The sequence below is a fragment of the Elephantulus edwardii genome, unplaced genomic scaffold (genome assembly GCF_000299155.1).
Source record: "Elephantulus edwardii isolate Elephantulus edwardi_28Jun2011 unplaced genomic scaffold, EleEdw1.0 scaffold00027, whole genome shotgun sequence".
NCBI lineage: Eukaryota > Metazoa > Chordata > Mammalia > Macroscelidea > Macroscelididae > Elephantulus > Elephantulus edwardii.
In genome coordinates, this window is record NW_006399777.1 from 14,941,416 (window position 1) to 14,947,739 (window position 6,324).

The 6,324-nt window shown below is 42.7% G+C and overlaps 1 pseudogene; it reads left to right on the top strand.

Annotated features, from left to right (window-relative positions):
• Window positions 1–762: 762 nt before the first annotated feature.
• Window positions 763–1,041, top strand: LOC102854360 (annotated as a pseudogene).
• The last annotated feature ends 5,283 nt before the right edge of the window (window positions 1,042–6,324 follow it).

The window sequence follows — 6,324 nt, forward strand, 5'->3', positions numbered from 1 at the left end:
GGAGGGATGGCGCAGGAGGGGAAGGCCCTCTATGAGGTGGATTGATTCAGTGACTGGGATAATCGGGATGGGAGTGTCAGAGACAGTGCGATTGGCACAGCACAGAGCGGAGTTTAGGGCTGTTGTACATATGGTCGCTATGAGTTGCAAGTGACTCGACGGCACATAACAACAACAACAACAATTAAGAAGGACAGGAATCTCAAAACACTTAGTTGTGGTCATACATAGACCAAGAACCAGTTGTCCAAAGAGATCAAGGGAGCACTGCATGGTTTAAAATCAGGAGAGGTTTATATCAGAATTATATTCTTTCTCCACACTTGTTCAATCTGTAGACTGAGCAAATCGTTGGAGAAGCTGAATTGTATGAAGAATACACCCTCAGGATTGGAGGAAGACAATCTGAGTTATGCAGATGATACAACTGCTTGCGAGATGTCAAGAAAACATGAAACATTTATTACATAGGATCAAAGATTTTTCAATATGAGTCATAGCTGAACATCAAGAAAATAAAAATATCCTCCCTACTGGACCAAGAGATAACATCATATTAAATGGAGAAAAGAATGAAATTATCAGTGATTTCATTTTACATGGATCCCAATCAATATCCATGGTAATAGCAGTCAAGATATTAAAAGACATGATATATTGGGGAAAATCTTCTGTCAAGGAACTCCCCAAAGTGCTAAAGAACAGGGATGTGCATTTAAAAGCTAAGATATCTTTCTGGGTTTGGTGTTTGTTTGCGGCGCAATGGCCAAACACACCAAGAAGGTCGGCATCGTGGGTAAATACGGGACCCGTTATGGGGCCTCGCTGAGGAAGATGGTAAAGAAAATTGAAATAAGCCAGCATGCCAAGTACACTTGCTCCTTCTGCGGCAAAACCAAAATGAAGAGAAGAGCTGTGGGCATCTGGCACTGTGGTTCTTGCATGAAGACAGTAGCTGGTGGTGCCTGGACCTACAACACCACCTCAGCCGTCACGGTGAAGTCAGCCATCAGAAGTCTGAAGGAACTGAAAGACCAGTAGAAGTTCCCCCTTTTGAAGCATCTCTAGCCTGTAATAAATGGGTTAATTTATGTAAAAAAAAAAAAAAAGCTAAGATATGCCTGATCCAAGCCACGGTATTTTCCATTGCTTGTTATGTATCTGAAAGTAGGACAATGAATAAGGAAAAGAAGAATGAATGCCTTTGAGTTGCGGTGTTGGAGAAGAGCACTGAGTATTCTATGAACTTCCAAAGAAACACACAAGTCTGTCTTGGAGGAAATCCAACCAGGGTCCTCCTTAGAGGCAAGGATGGTGAAACTTGGTGTCACATGCATTTGGAAATATTGTCAGGAGAGGATAGGCCTTCAAACAGGACATCAGGCTGGGAAAGGCGAGTGTTCCAAGAAAGAGAAGACCCTCAACAAGATGAATTGACGTAGTGATTGTAGCAATTGGCATATCCGAGATGGCGAGGACGGGGCAGGGGAGGACATGTTTCAAATCTCTTGTTCATAGGATCACCGTGTGTGGTAGTTGACATGATGGCACTTAATACCAACAACTACCACCAACCCCTGCTGACCTCTGCTCCTTCTGGGTGTGAGAAATGAGAAGTGTGGAGGGCATCTTTGTTTTTGGCTAGACTTTAGAGAGGCAGCGGAAGACAGGCGTGAAAGCAAGCGTCCAGAGGCTGTTGTGTTTCCAGACAAGCCACAGCTCTGACACTTAGTGCTTTAGTTTGACAAAGAGCTTTTTCATTTAATAGTGAGATAGACGGGGAAGACATTTCTGCCTCTATTTTACAAATCCAGAAACAAAGCCCTTTTTCATCGAAATTAGCTCACCTGGCCTTCTGAATGTGGTTCCAGGTCTCTTTACTCGTAGCTGTTTCCTTGGTAAGCAAGGTTAAGAAATGGCTTTCTGGGAGCCTGAAGCTAAAAGAATTAAAACACTAACTCATAAGTCATTGTGATTGGAAAATGGCTTTCCTTCCTTGTGTTCTGGGAAGCAGTCATGGCAATGCAATCGATATTTAACAAGCTGTGATCTGGGAAAACATAACATCACATCAAATAACAGAAATGATTTTTTTTATAATTGATAAGGTAACTGGTAAAGAATATAGAGACAGGAACACAAGAGATGAAGAAGTTGAAGGATCTCTTCGAACTCTGTCCCCAAAGAGAGCGTGATCCAACTGCACATGACCTGAACTAGACCGAAATATCCCTCCAGTGGAGAAAGGCAATTCATCAAGCAGCCGGCCCCAGAAAGCAATTCTCCTAGAGACTATGCAGCTGCCTTGGCTCCTATTCTCTGCTCACTCAGCAGAGAACTTGCAATTTGGCCTCCAGAGTGGCTGTGACCAGCATGGGTTCTCCGGTAATAACTCCCACCCTGCTGGGAGGTAATATGTGATATTGGCTTGTCAACCCCTCGTAAATTCAGTTTCTCTGATTTCTGTTGCCTGATGACCTATGATGGACCCTATAAAGATTCTGAACTTGCTTAGATGTTGAACAGATTTTTGGGTGTGGGTTCTCACTCTGATGGAGCCATACTTGGTGGTCGGGCCTGCAGAAGGCAAGTGAGCTTGAGGAAGGTAGTGTTTCTCGTTACGTGACCTTAGTAGTTTCTGTGGATGATCATCACATTTTGTCCAGGATCAAGGTAACCATCTTTCCTAAAGCGTCAAAGAACATGCGTGGTGTGTTTTTTGAGGAAGAATCTTAGAGAAGCATTCTGAAGTACTGCCTCAGTGTGAGAGTCTCAGACTAGCTCAGGTTAGCACCTCTAACGGGTGTGAGGTAACCTTCACCTTCTCTGCACCCAGGGGAGGTGCCTATTTGTTGTTATGCTGAATTGAGTATGACTCATGGTGGTCCCCAAGCATCGAGGACTCTCCTTCATAGGGCCACTATGAATCGCCTGCGACTCGACGGCACTTAACAACAATAACATCAACACACAGAGAGAGAGAGATCAGCTGGCCCAGCAGACAGAAAGCGATGCTACCAAGCCAAAGGTGGGTGACTTTTAATCTGCGGCCCTCAGGCCTGTCTTTCACTGTTTTTGTTCAGACATTCCTCTAGGTTGTAGATCCCCGGTGTACAAGGTGCTGTACAGCGGTCACTTGTGGTTGCTGTGAGGCTGAACACTGTGACACTGATGTGTCAAATGCGTTAATGGTTGGCTACCCAATGTGGACAGAGAGTGGGGTGTAGCTCCCCAATTAAAACAAGCTTGGAAGGAGAAGTGGCATCCACTTCCGTAATAGCTTGTCTCCGGAAACCCTATGAACCTGGAGAGAGCATGAAAGGCACCCAAGTGTTGAGGACTCTCCTTCATAGGGTGGCTATGAGTCGCCTGCGACTCGACAGCACTTAACAACAACAACCAACATGGTGGCCCTATGAACAACATATCTGAACCTTGTCCTATCCTGTGACATCCTCAACATCTCCGTCATATGTTGTTGCTGTTATGTGCCGTCGCGTCACCTGCAACTCATAGTGACAGAGGGAGAGAACTGTTTAAAAGGGATATGTGATTAGGTATTATTGTTATGGCAGTGGTCCAGAACAAAGGCTGCACAGTGAAGTGGACTTGGGGGGAGGGATTGTATAACAATGAAAGAATTTTTCTTTTCCTTTTCAAAGAGAAGAACAAACTGGGGGTGAGGGGTGGGCAGGGAGAAAAGTACAACAATGAATGAATGGAAATACAAAGTCTCTGTAAATTTTCATTAAAATTAATAATAATAATAAAAGAAAACAGCCCTAAACCCTGCTTTGTCCTGTGCCAATCCCGTCGGCTCCGACACACCTACCCTGATTACTCCAGTTACTGAATCAACCCACCTCATAGAGGATCTTCCTCTCCCTCCACCCTCCCAAGCATGACGTCCTTCTCCAAGGACTGGTTCTTCCTTGCAACATGTCCAAAGTATGTTAGACGGAGCCTCAGAATCCCTGCCTCCAAGGAGCAGCCTGGATTAACCCTCTCCAGGATGAATGAACCTGTTTGTTTTCCTAACAGTCCATGGTATATTCAATGGTATATTCATGGTATTCATGGTATATTCACTTCTCCAACACCACAGCTCAAAGACATCAATTCTCCTTCTATCATCCCTAGTCTCTGTCCAGCTCTCTGATGCATAACAATTGATTGCAAAGACCATGGCAAAAACAATCGCTCTGACATATATGAGCCCATTATTACAGTCACTGTGTCAGTTCATCTCATTTAGGGTCTTCCCTTTTACCGACCCTCTACCTTTCCAAGCATGATGTCCCTTCCATGGAATAACATTTCCAAGGAACATTTCCGAAGTAATGTGAGATAAAGCTTCACCGTCTTAGCCTCTAAGGAGCACTCTGTTTATATCTTCTCCAAGATACATCTATTTGTTCTTTTGGCAGTCCATGGGATATTCAAATGTGTCTGGGAACCAGATAAGAAATAAGGATGACAGAAGAAGAATCAATGCCTTTGAGTTGTGGTCTTGGAGAGGTATCTAGGCAGCCCTTTCTGACTCAGGATGACTTGAAGTGTTGTATGAAGGAACACACACGTATGGGTTGAGGTGGTAGAGAAGCATCTCAGGATGCAACCTGGTGACATTTTTGGGGCAGCAACTGATGGTCTTGCAACAGACAGGATAATATGGAGAAGGAGAGGACAGGTTCTCATTTTTATAGAGGTTAAGAAGTTTGTTGTTCAGCGTGACAGTCAGATTTGGCCCCTAAGTTCTTCCTGATGAAATCCTTCACATCGTCCAGAGACTCCATGAGATAGGGTGGATTAGGGGATACAGAACTCTGGGATTCCATCCTGAAGAGGTCTCAAAGTGAGAGGATCGTGGCTCCTGGATTTCTGGGACTTGGAAACAGAGGGAGAAGGGGCAGAGAATGGACTTCCTGATTGCTAAGACAGCATACTGGAGTGTCATCCTGTTAAAACAGGCTGTGGTGAACAGTGGTATAGCGGGAAGAGAGTGTCTCACCCGATGGTTGAAGGTGAGTGAAAGGAGATAGTGTCTGTTTCAGGGCTCCACAGAATTTATCACGGTTAAATGACTCATGTTGATTACAGACTGTGTCACGGCTGACAAATGTTTAACAATGGCAATTACAATCATCATCATCACTATTATCTTGCGTAAATCCTTCCATCTACGTTCATGTGTTATTGAGTATCATTGAGTTAGAACTGACTCATAGCTGACCCTCCAGTGGGTTTTCATAGGTAGTTAATCATATGGGAGGAGATTGACCAATCTTCTCCTGTGCCGCAGCTGGGGGACTAGAACTGAATGCCTTTGAGATTGCAGTGCAGCTTCTTGCCACTAGGCAATTTGCTATAGAAATGATATTAATTTTACAACTGTGGGTCCTCAGTGGATTCCCAGAGCTGGGAGAGCCCATGAATGAAGACCAAGGGTCATATACTTAAGATCAAAATCAGAATGATGTGTACGGGGGTAGGGGTGGGGGTGGAGGTGAGCTGGAGAATCCATCCCATGGCTAAGCCCACTGACTCCTAACCTCTGATTGTTGCTCTACAGTGTGGGCCCAGGAATTCTGGTTCTTAAGTAGCATGAAGTGACAGAAATCCAGATTTTTTTTTACAAAAAGATTTTTTAAATTGTGTTTTTAAAGATTGCCTCTTTAAAGTGTTAAAAAGCAAAGATACATCTTTTGTGACTAAATTGTGAATAATCCACGCTATTAAAAATGTAGAAATAAACAACAGAAACAACTAAAAATTACTTAAATATATGCAACGTTAAGACTCTGATAACATTTTGTATCAACTTCTGAACAATTAAATTAATTAAATAAAATAATTGAAACACACTCGTGCATGCTTTATGTGTTGATTTATACTGGGTCTTTCATGCAGAGACAATGATATTATTGTTTCTCAGAAATTTTACAGTATTATATGGCCATTATACAAACTTAAAACTCATGAAACAGTAAAAACTGTTGGTCCAGGTTACACTGTGAGGATTGAGCAGTAGAAATATTCCCATAATACTAAGAAATAAAAATAACACATTCTTTAAATATATTGAGCCATTAGTATGTAGAATTATAAAGCTACATAATGTACAAATGAAGCTTACTAATGCTGTAATTTACATTTGTTTATGCTTCTTTGTATGTTGAGGTGACTAAAATCCAGATTTGAAGGTAAAAATGTATAGTTTTAAAATATTAAAACCAAAGGCTCTTTAGGTTAGCTGTCAGTTTGGGATATGCTGCTGTGGTCTTCTGATAACGCAGCAAACCCTACCAGGAGTGATGATCTGTG